Source organism: Petromyzon marinus, chromosome 78, assembly GCF_048934315.1.
Source record: "Petromyzon marinus isolate PM22_M1 ecotype Great Lakes invasive population chromosome 78, UKy_Petmar_22M1.pri1.0, whole genome shotgun sequence".
Taxonomy (NCBI): Eukaryota; Metazoa; Chordata; class Hyperoartia; order Petromyzontiformes; family Petromyzontidae; genus Petromyzon; species Petromyzon marinus.
This window is the reverse complement of record NC_133744.1, coordinates 3,790,685-3,806,281: the sequence shown is the minus strand read 5'-3', so window position 1 is coordinate 3,806,281 and position 15,597 is coordinate 3,790,685. Positions and strand designations below refer to the sequence as shown.

Sequence of the window (15,597 nt, the reverse complement as noted above, 5' to 3'; positions counted from 1 at the left end):
CCCTGTTTCCCATATATACAGAACCTTGGATTCCATATATACAGAATTCCTGCTTCCCATATATACAGAACCTCTGGATTTCCATATATACAGAACCTCTGCTTCCCATATATACAGAAGCCCACATACAAGACCCATCGCCTCCTCCGATACATTTCCCCCCACACCCTCCTCCTCCCCGCTTCCCATATATACGGAATCCCATATAGATACTCGCACCGTACAACGCTAATATATGCACACACGCGCGCGCCCGCAAGTACATATATATATTTGTAAGCGCGACCGATGTTACTTGTCGCGGTTAGACGTTCAAGGAGGGTACTTTTAAACGTGAGCGTTTATTTCGTCGCTGTTGCTACCCCCCACCCCGACCCGACCATACGGATAGCGCGATTAACCCGCGTGTGCACGGACTGCCATATCTTACATAAAGACGCGTATTTAATTTGATGTTGGGGGTTCACTGCCACGCTCTCTCTCTCTGTGTGTTTGTGTGTTTGTGTGGTCCTGTGCGTTGTGTCATCTCGGATCGTGCGAGCTACCGCTCGCCACCGGACGGCACTTGGCCCCCACAAACAAAGTCTGTTGGGAGGCTACACGGGGGACCTTTGTGAGTGCGTGAGTGCGAGTGAGTGCGAGTGAGTGTAAACTGTGGGGAGCGGTAGTGTAGCGGTTAGCGCTACGCTGCGCTACGAACCCGGCGACCCGGGTTCGATTCCCGCTCACGGCCAACACCACCGGTGACGATTATCTGAACCGGTCCCGGGCCTCCCCTAGGTCGACTCAGCCTCAAATGAGTACCCTGGTGCGGTGTGTAAACATTGCCACTAGGGAGACAAAGGCGGTCGGGCGTGGTGCTGGCCACCCACCCCCTCGTGTGCCGTTCCGGCCTTCATAGGTGCTCGCTAACAGCACTTGCCCCTACAGTCTGTTACAGGCTATACGGGGGATCTTTGTCTTTGTAACTGTGAGTGGTGGGGTGAGTGAATGGGTGAGTGAGTAAGTAGGTGGGTGAGTGAGCGAGTGGTAGGGTGAGTGTCGAGTGTATGGGTGAGTGAGCGAGTGGGTGAGTGAGTGGGTGAGCAAGTAAGTGAGTGGGTGAGCGAGCGAGTGTATGGGTGAGTGACTGGGTAGGCAAACGAGTGTATGAGTGAGTAGGCGAGCGAGGGAGTGTATGGGTGAGTGAATGCGTAAGTGGGTGGGTGAGTGAGTGGGTGGGCGAGCGAGTGTATGGGTGAGTGGGCGGGTGAGTGAGTGTATGGGTAAGTGAGTGCGTGAGCGAATAAATGGTGGGTGAAACACATACACACCCAGATACACTACACACATACACTACAGACACACTCAGGTAAATTACAGATAAACTACAACTACCATACGCCACTAAGTGGCGGTGGCGTCACCACAACGCTTGTGCCAGGCCATGTGCACCTAGAGGCCATGTGAAGTGTCGAACGCCCGCTGGCAGGAGGTCACGGGGCAGACCCAGGTGCCATGGGTCGATTGACTGAGATGACTGGCTGATGCAACACCTGTGCCCCCTACTGTGCCAACTTGCTGTGCTTTAGCCACCCGGCGCTCCGCTCGTTGTTGTGAGCGTCGCTCCTCCGCCCTCCGTTGTTGTTGGAGGACAACTACCTCCAACTGCCCAGTAGCAGCGTCCTTCACGAGCCTCCTCCACAGAGGCCGATCTTGACACCGCTGGTACCAGTCATCGGCAAGTCCACTCAGCTCCACATCCTCTTGCACCACATCACTCCATCTCTTCTCTAGCCCGTGCCATGCCCGTTTAGCCCCCTCTATCCGGCTGAACAAAAGCTGTTTGGGCATGCGGTGATTGGGCATGCGGGCTACATTACCCAGCCAACGCAGCGTTGCCTGCCGGAAGAGCTCACCGATGGGACTTTGCCCAGATCTTTCAAGGATCTGTGAGCTCCTCACACAATCCAGCCTGGTTAAACCCAGGATGGATCGTAGGCAGGCCAGCCTAAATGTTTCCAACCGGCGAAGATGTTCCATTCGGGAGGTCCACGTTTCGCAAGCGTAGAGAAGGGAGCGAATGACCGTGGCCGAGAAGACCTGAAGCTTCATGCAGAGCGACAGACCAGGTAGCTTCCACACAGCGTTACGCAACCGATGAAAAGATAATGCCGCTCTACTGATTCGGAGTGAGACCTCTGCTGTTAATCCGGAGCCGGTCATGAGCACACTGCCCAGGTATGGGAAACTCTCCACTCTCTCCACAACTGCCCCATCATCGATTGGGAGTTGTGGGGGTGGAGTGTCCGATGGTACAAAATACCCAGGCAGGTGCTTCGTTTTGGTGGGGCTGATGGTAAGGCCCCACGTCTTAGTGGCACACTCCAGTTTCAGCAGCAGCGCCTCCAACTCCTCCTCAGATTGAGCAGCAATTACCAGATCATCGGCATACATAACGTGGTTGACCAATAGGGAGCCATCCCTTGACCGCACCCGGGCATCAATCAGCCTCCCATTGTATCTGTACATACACATAGATACACTACACACACACCTGTGCCCCCTACTGTGCCAACCTGCTGTGCTTTAGCCACCCGGCGCTCCGCTCATTGTGAGCATCGCTCCTCCGCCCTCCGTTGTTGTTGGAGGGCGACTGCCTCCAACTGCCCAGTAGCGTCCTTCACGAGCCTCCTCCACAGAGGCCGATTTTGACACCGCTGTTACCAGTCATTGGCAAGTCCACTCAGCTCCACGTCCTCCTGTACCACATCACTCCATCTCTCCTCTAGCCAGTGCCGCGCCCGTTTAGCCTCCTCGATCCGGCCGAACAAAAGCTGTTTCGGAATGCGGTGGCTGGGCATGCGGGCTACATGACCCAGTCAATGCAGCCTTGCCTGCCGGAGGAGCTCACCGATGGGACTTTGCCCACATCTTTCAAGGGTTTGTGAGCTCCTCACACAATCCAGCCTGGTTAAACCCAGGAGGATCATAGGCAGGCTAGCCTAAATATTTCTTACCGGCGAAGATGTTCCATTCGGGAGGTCCACGTTTCGCAAGCGTAGAGAAGGGAGCGAATGACCATGGCCGAGAAGACCTGAAGCTTCATGCAGAGCGACAGACCAGGTAGCTTCCACACAGCGTTATGCAACCGATGAAAAGATAATGCTGCTCGACTGATTCGGAGTGAGACCTCTGCTGTTAATCCGGAGCCAGTCATGAGCACAATGCCCAGGTATGGGAAACTCTCCACTCTCTCCACAACTGCCCCATCACCGATTGGGAGTTGTGGGGGTGGAGTGTCCGATGGTACAAAATACCCAGGCAGGTGCTTAGTTTTGGTGGGGCTGATGGTAAGGCCCCATCTCTTAGTGGCACACTCCAGTTTCAGCAGCAGCGCCTCCAACTCCTCCTCAGATTGAGCAGCAATTACCAGATCATCGGCATACATAACGTGGTTGACCAATAGGGAGCCATCCCTTGACCGCACCCGGGCATCGATCAGCCTCCCATTGTATCTGTACATTCACACAGATACACTACACACAGATACACTACACACACACAACAACAACAACCGCCATTCGCCACTAAGTGGCGGTGACGTCAACACGACGCTTGTGCCAGGCCAGGTGCACCTTGAGGCCACGTGAAGTGTCGAACGCCCGCTGGCAGGAGGTCACAGAGCAGACCCAGGTGCCACGGGTCGACTGACTGAGATGACTGAGATGACTGGCTGGTGCACCACCTGTGCCCCCTACTGTGCCAACCTGCTGTGCTTTAGCCACCCGGCGCTCCGCTCGTTGTTGTGAGCGTCGCTCCTCAACCCTCCGTTGTTGTTGGAGGGCGACTGCCTCCAACTGCCCAGTAGCATCCTTCACGAGCCTCCTCCACAGAGGCCAATCTTGACACCGCTGGTACCAGTCATCGGCAAGTCCACTCAACTCCACGTCCTCCTGTACCACATCATCTCTTCTCTAGTCCGTGCCGCGCCCGTTTAGCCCCCTCGATCCGGCCGCACAAAAGCTGTTTCGGAATGCGGTGGCTGGGCATGCGGGCTACATGACCCAGTCAACGCAGCCTTGCCTGCCGGAGGAGCTCACCGATAGAACCTTGCCCAGATTTTTCAAAGATTTGTAAGCTCCTCACACAATCCAGCCTGGTTAAACCCAGGATGGATCGTAGGCAGGCCAGCTTAAATGTTTCCAACCGGCGAAGATGCTCCATTAAGGGGGTCCACGTTTCGCAAGCGTAGAGAAGGGAGGGAATGACCGTGGCCGAGAAGACCTGAAGCTTAGTGCAGAGCGACAGACCAGGTAGCATCCACACAGCGTTACGCAACCGATGAAAAGATATTGCCGCTCGACTGATTCTGAGACCTCTGCTGTTAATCCGGAGCCGGTCATGAGCACACTGCCCAGGTATGGGAAACTCTCCACTCTCTCCACAACTGCCCCATCATCGATTGGGAGTTGTGGGGGTGGAGTGTCCGATGGTACAAAATACCCAGGCAGGTGCTTCGTTTTGGTGGGGCTGATGGTAAGGCCCCACGTCTTAGTGGCACACTCCAGTTTCAGCAGCAGCGCCTCCAACTCCTCCTCAGATTGAGCAGCAATTACCAGATCATCGGCATACATAACGTGGTTGACCAATAGGGAGCCATCCCTTGACCGCACCCGGGCATCAATCAGCCTCCCATTGTATCTGTACATACACATAGATACACTACACACACACCTGTGCCCCCTACTGTGCCAACCTGCTGTGCTTTAGCCACCCGGCGCTCCGCTCATTGTGAGCGTCGCTCCTCCGCCCTCCGTTGTTGTTGGAGGGCGACTGCCTCCAACTGCCCAGTAGCGTCCTTCACGAGCCTCCTCCACAGAGGCCGATTTTGACACCGCTGTTACCAGTCATTGGCAAGTCCACTCAGCTCCACGTCCTCCTGTACCACATCACTCCATCTCTCCTCTAGCCAGTGCCGCGCCCGTTTAGCCTCCTCGATCCGGCCGAACAAAAGCTGTTTCGGAATGCGGTGGCTGGGCATGCGGGCTACATGACCCAGTCAATGCAGCCTTGCCTGCCGGAGGAGCTCACCGATGGGACTTTGCCCACATCTTTCAAGGGTTTGTGAGCTCCTCACACAATCCAGCCTGGTTAAACCCAGGAGGATCATAGGCAGGCTAGCCTAAATATTTCTTACCGGCGAAGATGTTCCATTCGGGAGGTCCACGTTTCGCAAGCGTAGAGAAGGGAGCGAATGACCATGGCCGAGAAGACCTGAAGCTTCATGCAGAGCGACAGACCAGGTAGCTTCCACACAGCGTTATGCAACCGATGAAAAGATAATGCTGCTCGACTGATTCGGAGTGAGACCTCTGCTGTTAATCCGGAGCCAGTCATGAGCACAATGCCCAGGTATGGGAAACTCTCCACTCTCTCCACAACTGCCCCATCACCGATTGGGAGTTGTGGGGGTGGAGTGTCCGATGGTACAAAATACCCAGGCAGGTGCTTAGTTTTGGTGGGGCTGATGGTAAGGCCCCATCTCTTAGTGGCACACTCCAGTTTCAGCAGCAGCGCCTCCAACTCCTCCTCAGATTGAGCAGCAATTACCAGATCATCGGCATACATAACGTGGTTGACCAATAGGGAGCCATCCCTTGACCGCACCCGGGCATCGATCAGCCTCCCATTGTATCTGTACATTCACACAGATACACTACACACAGATACACTACACACACACAACAACAACAACCGCCATTCGCCACTAAGTGGCGGTGACGTCAACACGACGCTTGTGCCAGGCCAGGTGCACCTTGAGGCCACGTGAAGTGTCGAACGCCCGCTGGCAGGAGGTCACAGAGCAGACCCAGGTGCCACGGGTCGACTGACTGAGATGACTGAGATGACTGGCTGGTGCACCACCTGTGCCCCCTACTGTGCCAACCTGCTGTGCTTTAGCCACCCGGCGCTCCGCTCGTTGTTGTGAGCGTCGCTCCTCAACCCTCCGTTGTTGTTGGAGGGCGACTGCCTCCAACTGCCCAGTAGCATCCTTCACGAGCCTCCTCCACAGAGGCCAATCTTGACACCGCTGGTACCAGTCATCGGCAAGTCCACTCAACTCCACGTCCTCCTGTACCACATCATCTCTTCTCTAGTCCGTGCCGCGCCCGTTTAGCCCCCTCGATCCGGCCGCACAAAAGCTGTTTCGGAATGCGGTGGCTGGGCATGCGGGCTACATGACCCAGTCAACGCAGCCTTGCCTGCCGGAGGAGCTCACCGATAGAACCTTGCCCAGATTTTTCAAAGATTTGTAAGCTCCTCACACAATCCAGCCTGGTTAAACCCAGGATGGATCGTAGGCAGGCCAGCTTAAATGTTTCCAACCGGCGAAGATGCTCCATTAAGGGGGTCCACGTTTCGCAAGCGTAGAGAAGGGAGGGAATGACCGTGGCCGAGAAGACCTGAAGCTTAGTGCAGAGCGACAGACCAGGTAGCATCCACACAGCGTTACGCAACCGATGAAAAGATATTGCCGCTCGACTGATTCTGAGAGCTCTGCTGTTAAACTGGAGCTGGTCATAAGCACACTGCCCAGGTATGGGAAACTCTCCACTCTCTCCACACCTGCCCCATCACCGATTGGGAGTTGTGGGGGTGGAGTGTCCAATGGTACAAAATACCCAGGCAGGTGCTTAGTTTTGGTGGGGCTGATGGCAAGGCCCCATCTCTTAGTGGCACGCTCCAGTCTCAGCAGCAGCGCCTCCAGCTCCTCCTCAGATTGAGCAGCAATTACCAGATCATCGGCATACATAACGTGGTTGACCAATAGAGAGCCATCCCTTGACCGCACCCGGGCATCGATCAGCCTCCCATTGTATCTGTACATACACACCGATACACTACACACACACCTGTGCCCCCTACTGTGCCTACCTGCTGTGCTTTAGCCACCCGGCGCTCCACTCATTGTGAGCGTCGCTCCTCCGCCCTCTGTTGTTGTTGGAGGGCGACTGCCTCCAACTGCCCAGTAGCGTCCTTCACGATCCTCCTCCACAGAGGCCGATCTTGACACCGCTGGTACCAGTCATCGGCAAGTCCACTCAGCTCCACGTCCTCCTGTACCACATCACTCCATCTCTTCTCTAGCCCGTGCCGCGCCCGTTTAGCCTCCTCTATCCGGCCGAACAAAAGCTGTTTCGGAATGCGGTGGCTGGGCATGCAGGCTACATGACCCAGTCAACGCAGACTTGCCTGCCGGAGGAGCTCACCGATGGGACTTTGCCCAGATCTTTCAAGGATTTTTGAGCTCCTCACACAATCCAGCCTAGTTAAACCCAGGATGGATCGTAAGCAGGCTAGCCTAAATATTTCTTACCGGCGAAGATGTTCCATTCGGGAGGTCCACGTTTCGCAAGCGTAGAGAAGGGAGCGAATGACCGTGGCCGAGAAGACCTGAAGCTTCATGCAGAGCGACAGACCAGGTAGCTTCCACACAGCGTTACGCAACCGATGAAAAGATATTGCCGCTCGACTAATTCGGAGTGAGACCTCTGCTGTTAATCCGGAGCCGGTCATGAGCACACTGCCCAGGTATGGGAAACTCTCCACTCTCTCCACAACTGCCCCATCACCGATTGGGAGTTGTGGGGGTGGAGTGTCCGATGGTACAAAATACCCAGGCAGGTGCTTCGTTTTGGTGGGGCTGATGGTAAGGCCCCACGTCTTAGTGGCACACTCTAGTTTCAGCAGCAGCGCCTCCAACTCCTCCTCAGATTGAGCAGCAATTACCAGATCATCGGCATACATAACGTGGTTGACCAATAGGGAGCCATCCCTTGACCGCACCCGGGCATCGATCAGCCTCTCATTATATCTGTACCAAATGGAGATTCCCCCGGTACAGCTATTGAAGGCTTCACGAACTACGTGGTCAAAATGGATGTTAAATAATGTGGGAGCCAGAGGACATCCCTGTCGCACCCCAAGGTGTACAGTGAATGGCTCTGACTCCCGGCCACACAGTTTTACCCGGGCCCGCTCACCATCAAGAAGGTCCTTAATGATCGTGAGCAGAGGGTCAGGGACTCCAAAAGCACGAAGAACACCCCAGAGCCCAGGCCTACTGATGGTAGCATAGGCCTTGACCAGGTCAATAAAGCAGAGATGTAGGTCTTGTTGGAATTCCCTACACCTCTGCTGTAGCAGACGGACAGAAAATATGGCATCCGTGCAGGACCGCCCTTTCCTGAAACCGCATTGGGGCTCCACAAGCCTCTCCTCAGCGTGCCTGGCAAGGCGATGTTGAATAATCCTTGCCAGGACCTTTCCCGGCACACTGAGGAGTGAGATGCCCCTGTAGTTGTTACAGTCTGTGCGGTCCCCCTTCTTAAAGAGGGGGACCACCAGGGCATCCTTCCAATCCTGCGGAACCCGTCCAGTGGTCCAGACTGTTGTTATGATGTCATGTAGGGCAGTCGGTACACAAACGCCACCCTCCCTCAGCATTTCGCTTGGGAGATCATCTCTGCCCGGTGCCTTTCCTGGTCTCAGACTCCGGATCGCCTTCAGTACTTCCTCAACAGATGGCACCTCAGCCAGCCACTCACAGGGGGTGACTTATATATTTGAGGCACATACACAGACAGATACAACAACAACCGCCATTCGCCACTAAGTGGCGGTGACGTCACCACGACGCTTGTGCCAGGCCACGTGCACCGTGAGGCTACCACGTGAAGTGTCGAACGCCCACTGGCAGGAGGTCACGGGGCAGACCCAGCAGGTGCCACGGGTCGACTGACTGAGATGACTGGCTGATGCACCACCTGTGCCCCCTACTGCACACTACACTACCCACAGATACACTACTCAGATAAACCACTCATAAATACACCACTCATAGATACACCACTCATAGATACACTAGTCATAGATACACCACTCATAGATACACTACTCATAGATACACTACTCATAGATACACTACTCATAGATACACCACTCATAGATACACCACTCATAGATACACCACTCATAGATACACCACTCATAGATACACCACTCATAGATACACCACTCATAGATACACCACTCATAGATACACCACTCATAGATACACTACCCACAGATACACCACACACAGATACACCACGCACAGATTTTACGTCAATTAATAAAACCCTCAACTTTACGGCTCTCAACTTTACTGCCCCCTATCATCTCACTTACGGCACCGACGACCACTTTCACCTTTGCGCGCGAACTTTACGACCTCAAGCTACTTTACGGACCCTCTCTCTTTACGGCAGCACGGGAAAAATAACTTTACGACAGCCCTCCCCCCTCGCCCCGCCCCCTCAACTTTCACGACACCCGCCGCACACTTTACGACACCCTATTATTTTACGACAGCCCTCCCGCACCACCTCCCACTTTCTTTCCTTTACGACACACGGCCTCACACTCATTCATTATTCTCCCTCACTCCTCTCTCTCTCTCCCTTCTAACTTTCGTTCCCTGAATCGTTCCCCACCGCCACCACTTCGTCGTCGTTTCTCTTCCTCGTCGGAGAGCTGTCGCGCTCACGGCGCCATGGTGAGGAGTTGGCGCGCGGCGCGAGGCGCGGCGGCTAGGCGAAGGGGAGGCTTCGAACCCTGGGCTAGGCCTGAGTAGACGCGTTCGGATCTTCGGGTGGAGGTGGTCGGGGGCCGAGCCGCCTTTGTCTTCCCCGCTCGGTCAGTCAGTCGGTGAGGCAGTCAGTCACTCGGTCACTCGGTCAGTCAGCCAGTCAGTCACTCGGTCAGTCGGTCAGTCACTCGGTCAGTCAGCCAGTCAGTCACTCAGCCAGTCACTCAGTGAGTCGCGGCCGAGCCGCCTTTGTCTTCCCCGCTCGGTCAGTCAGTCACTCGGTCAGTCACTCGGTCAGTCAGTCAGTCACTCAGCCACTCAGCCAGTCACTCAGTGAGTCGGGGCCGAGCCGCCTTTGTCTTCCCCGCTCGGTCAGTCAGTCGGTGAGGCAGTCAGTCACTCGGTCAGTCACTCGGTCAGCCACTCGGTCAGTCACTCAGCCACTCAGTCAGCCACTCGGTCAGGCATTCAGTCAGTCGGTGAGGCAGTCAGTCACTCAGCCAGTCACTCGGTCAGTCACTCAGTCAGTCACTCAGCCAGTCACTCAGCCAGTCACTCAGTGAGTCGGGGCCGAGCCGCCTTTGTCTTCCCCGCTCGGTCAGTCAGTCGGTGAGGCAGTCAGTCAGTCACTCGGTCAGCCACTCGGTCAGCCACTCGGTCAGTCACTCAGCCACTCAGTCATCCACTCGGTCAGGCAGTCAGTCGGTGAGGCAGTCAGTCAGTCACTCAGCCAGTCACTCAGTCAGTCGCTCAGCCAGTCACTCGGTCAGTCACTCGGCCAGTCACTCAGTCAGCCACTCAGCCAGTCACTCGGTCAGTCACTCAGCCAGTCAGTCAGTCACGCAGCCAGTCACTCAGTGAGTCGGGGACCGAGCCGCCTTTGTCTTCCCCGCTCGGTCAGTCAGTCGGTGAGGCAGTCAGTCGGTCAGTCACTCGGTCAGTCACTCGGTCAGCCACCTCGGTCAGTCACTCAGCCACTACAGTCCACTCGGTCAGGCATTCAGTCAGTCGGTGAGGCAGTCACTCAGCCAGTCACTCGGTCAGTCACTCAGTCAATCACTCAGCCAGTCACTCAGCCAGTCACTCGGTCAGTCACTCAGTCAGTCACTCAGCCAGTCACTCGGTCACTCAGCCAGCCACTCAGCCAGTCACTCAGTCGGGGCCGAGCCGCCTTTGTCTTCCCCGCTCGGTCAGTCAGTCGGTGAGGCAGTCAGTCAGTCACTCGGTCAGTCACTCGGTCAGCCACTCGGTCAGTCGGTGAGGCATTCAGCCAGTCAATCAGCCAGTCACTCAGCCACTCAGTGACTCAGCCAGTCACTCAGTGAGTCACTCAGTCAGTCACTCAACCAGTCACTCGGTCAGTCAGTCACTCAGTCACTCAGCCAGTCACTCAGTGAGTCGTGGCCAGGCCGCCTTTGTCTTCCCCGCTCGGTCAGTCAGTCGGTGAGGCAGTCACTCAGCCAGTCACTCAGTCAGTCACTGTCACTCAGCCAGTCACTCAGCCAGTCACTCAGCCAGTCACTCAGCCACTCAGTCAGCCACTCGGTCAGGCATTCAGTCAGTCGGTGAGGCAGTCAGTCAGTCACTCAGCCAGTCACTCAGTCAGCCACTCAGTCAGCCACTCAGCCAGTCACTCAGTCACCCAGCCAGCCAGTCACTCAGCCAGTCACTCAGCCAGTCACTCGGTCAGCCACTCAGTCAGCCACTCTGTCAGCCACTCAGTCAGCCACTCGGTCAGCCACTCAGCCACTCGGTCAGGCATTCAGTCACTCAGCCAGTCACTCAGTCACTCAGCCAGTCACTCAGCCAGTCACTCAGCAGTCTCTCAGTCAGCCACTCGGTCAGGCATTCAGCGAGCCATTCAGTCAGTCACTCAGCCACTCGGTCAGCCACTCGGTCAGGCATTCAGTCACTCAGCCAGTCACTCAGCCAGCCATTCAGTCACTCAGCGAGTCACTCAGCCAGTCACTCAGTGAGCCATTCAGTCACTCAGCCACTCGGTCAGCCACTCAGTCAGCCACTCGGTCAGGCATTCAGTCACTCAGCCAGCCATTCAGTGAGCCATTCAGTCAGGCACTCACTCAGTCACTCAGTCAGCCACTCGGTCACTCAGCCAGTCACTCAACCAGTCACTCAGCGAGCCATTTAGTCTGGCACTCAGTCAGCCACTCGGTCAGGCATTCAGTCGGTCACTCAGCCAGTCTGAGCCATTCATTCACTCAGCCAGTCACTCTGAGCCATTCAGTCAGGCACTCAGTCACTCTGCCAGTCACTCTGCCAGTCACTCAGTCAGCCACTCAGTCAGCCACTCGGTCAGGCATTCAGTCACTCAGTCAGGCATTCAGTCACTCTGCCAGTCACTCTGCCAGTCACTCAGTCAACCACTCGTTCAGGCATTCAGTCAGTCGGCCGGTCAGTCACTCAGCCAGTCACTCAGTAAATCACTCAGTGAGCCATTCAGTCAGGCACTCAGTCACTCAGCAAGTCACTCAGCCAGTCATTCGGCCAGCCATTCAGTCAGGCACTCAGTCACTCAACCACTCGGTCAGGCATTCAGTCAGTCACTCAGACACTCGGTCAATCAGTCAGCCAGTCAGTCACTCATCCAGTCAGTCAGTTACTTAGACACTCAGTGATGAGTCTATGGGTGACAGTGCTGAGTCTATGGGTGACAGTGCTGAGTCTATGGGTGACAGTGCTGAGTCTATGGGTGGCAGTGCTGAGTCTATGGGTGACAGTGCTGAGTCTATTGGTAGCAGTGCTGAGTCTATGGGTGACAGTGCTGAGTCTATGGGTGACAGTGCTGAGTCTACGGGTGACAGTGCTGAGTCTATGGGTCTCAGTGCTGAGTCTATGGGTGACAGTGCTGAGTCTATGGGTGGCAGTGCTGAGTCTATGGGTGGCAGTGCTGAGTCTATGGGTGACAGTGCTGAGTCTATTGGTAGCAGTGCTGAGTCTATGGGTGACAGTGCTGAGTCTGTGGGTGACAGTGCTGAGTCTATGGGTGACAGTGCTGAGTCTATGGGTGACAGTGCTGAGTCTATGGGTGACAGTGCTGAGTCTATGGGTGACAGTGCTGAGTCTATGGGTGACAGTGCTGAGTCTACGGGTGTCAGTGCTGAGTCTACGGGTGACAGTGCTGAGTCTACGGGTGTCAGTGCTGAGTCTACGGGTGACAGTGCTGAGTCTACGGGTGACAGTGCTGAGTCTATGGGTGACAGTGCTGAGTCTATGGGTGACAGTGCTGAGTCTACGGGTGACAGTGCTGAGTCTCTGGTGCAGTGTTGACCCCTCTCTGTTTTATGATTTCACAGTTGCCGCTCTCCCTACTGAAGACTGCTCAGACCATCCCATGGTGAGGTCACGATGGCCGTGTCTCTGAGTGGGGGTTCACGATGGCCGTGTCTCTGAGTGGGGTTCACGATGGCCGTGTCATTGAGTGGGGTTCACGATGACCGTGTCTCTGAGTGGGGTTCACGATGGCCGTGTCACTGAGTGGGTTCACGATGGCCGTGTCTCTGGGTGGGGTTCACGATGGACGTGTCTCTGAGTGGGGTTCACGATGGCCGTGTCTCTGAGTGGGGTTCACGATGGCCGTGTCACTGAGTGGGGTTCACGATGGCCGTGTCTCTGGGTGGGGTTCACGATGGACGTGTCACTGAGTGGGGTTCACGATGGCCGTGTCTCTGAGTGGGGTTCACGATGGACGTGTCACTGAGTGGGGTTCACGATGGACGTGTCACTGTGTGGGGTTCACGATGGACGTGTCACTGAGTGGGGTTCACGATGGCCGTGTCTCTGAGTGGGGTTCACGATGGACGTGTCACTGAGTGGAGTTCACGATGGACGTGTCACTGAGTGGGGTTCACGATGGCCGTGTCTCTGAGTGGGGTTCACGATGGCCGTGTCACTGAGTGGGGTTCACGATGGCCGTGTCTCTGGGTGGGGTTCACGATGGACGTGTCACTGAGTGGGGTTCACGATGGACGTGTCACTGAGTGGGGTTCACGATGGACGTGTCACTGTGTGGGGTTCACGATGGACGTGTCACTGAGTGGGGTTCACGATGGCCGTGTCTCTGAGTGGGGTTCACGATGGACGTGTCACTGAGTGGAGTTCACGATGGACGTGTCACTGAGTGGGGTTCACGATGGCCGTGTCTCTGAGTGGGGTTCACGATGGCCGTGTCACTGAGTGGGGTTCACGATGGACGTGTCACTGAGTGGGGTTCACGATGGCCGTGTCTCTGAGTGGGGTTCACGATGGCCGTGTCACTGAGTGGGGTTCACGATGGCCGTGTCACTGAGTGGGGTTCACGATGGACGTGTCTCTGAGTGGGGTTCACGATGGCCGTGTCACTGGGTGGGGTTCACGATGGACGTGTCACTGAGTGGGGTTCACGATGGCCGTGTCACTGAGTGGGGTTCACGATGGACGTGTCACTGAGTGGGGTTCACGATGTCCGTGTCTCTGGGTGGGGTTCACGATGACCGTGTCACTGAATGGGGTTCACGATGTCCGTGTCACTGGGTGGGGTTCACGATGGCCGTGTCTCTGGGTGGAGTTCACGATGACCGTGTCACTGAATGGGGTTCACGATGTCCGTGTCACTGGGTGGGGTTCACGATGGCCGTGTCAGTGGGTGGGGTTCACGATGGACGTGTCTCTGAGTGGGGTTCACGATGTCCGTGTCTCTGGGTGGGGTTCACGATGGCCGTGTCTCTGAGTGGGGTTCACGATGTCCGTGTCACTCTGCGGGGTTCACGATGTCCGTGTCTCTGAGTGGGGTTCACGATGGCCGTGTCACTGAGTGGGGTTCACGATGGCCGTGTCTCTGGGTTCACGATGGACGTGTCTCTGGGTGGAGTTCACGATGTCCGTGTCTCTGAGTGGGGTTCACGATGACCGTGTCTCTGGGTGAGGTTCACGATGGACGTGTCACTGAGTGTGGTTCACAATGGCCGTGTCACTGAGTGGGGTTCACGATGGCCGTGTCTCTGGGTTCACGATGGCCGTGTCACTGAGTGGGGTTCACGATGGCCGTGTCTCTGGGTGGAGTTCACGATGGCCGTGTCACTGAGTGGGGTTCACGATGACCGTGTCTCTGGGTGAGGTTCACGATGGCCGTGTCTCTGGGTGGGGTTCACGATGGCCGTGTCACTCTGTGGGGTTCACGATGTCCGTGTCACTGGGTGGGATTCACGATGGCCGTGTCATTGAGTGGGGTTCACGATGGCCGTGTCTCTGAGTGGGGTTCACGATGGCCGTGTCACTGAGTGGGGTTCACGATGGCCGTGTCACTGGGTGGGGTTCACGATGGACGTGTCACTGAGTGGGGTTCACGATGGACGTGTCACTGAGTGGGGTTCACGATGGCCGTGTCACTGGGTGGGGTTCACGATGGACGTGTCACTGAGTGGGGTTCACGATGGACGTGTCACTGAGTGGGGTTCACGATGGCCGTGTCTCTGAGTGGGGTTCACGATGGCCGTGTCTCTCTGCCCTCCCCGTGTCTCTCTCCCCGTGTCTCTCTCCCCCTTTGTCTCTCTCCCTGTGTCTCCCCCTGTGTCTCTCTCCCCCTGTGTCTCTCTCCCCATGTCTCCCCCTTTTTCTCTCTCTCCCCGTGTCTCTCTCCCCGTGTCTCTCTCTCCCCGTGTCTCTCTCTCCCCGTGTCTCTCTCTCACCCCGTGTCTCTCTCTCACCCCGTGTCTGTCACCCCGTGTCTCTCTCTCTCTCCCCGTGTCTCTCTCCCTGTGTCTCTCTCCCCGTGTCTCTCTCTCCGTGTCTCTCTCCCCTTGTCTCTCTCCCCGTGTCTCTCTCCCCGTGTCTCTCTCCCCGTGTCTCTCTCCCCGTGTCTCTCTGTCCCCGTATCTCTCTGTCCCCGTATCTCTCTCTCCCCGTATCTCTCTCTCCCCGTATCTCTCTCTCCCCGTGTCTCTCTCTCCCCGTGTCTCTCTCTCCCCGTGTCTCTCTCTCCCCGTGTC

General features: G+C 56.2%; 1 protein-coding gene across 1 annotated transcript in view; it reads left to right on the top strand.

The window, feature by feature from the left end:
- Positions 1–9,376: 9,376 nt before the first annotated feature.
- The window catches only part of LOC142907372 (uncharacterized), a 12,714-nt gene continuing 6,493 nt past the window's right edge, over positions 9,377–15,597 (top strand). The window contains exons 1-2 of the mRNA XM_076056849.1: positions 9,377–9,580; positions 12,928–12,973. The gene's annotated coding sequence lies outside the window, so the exon portion shown is untranslated. The remainder of the gene's footprint in view (positions 9,581–12,927; positions 12,974–15,597) is intronic.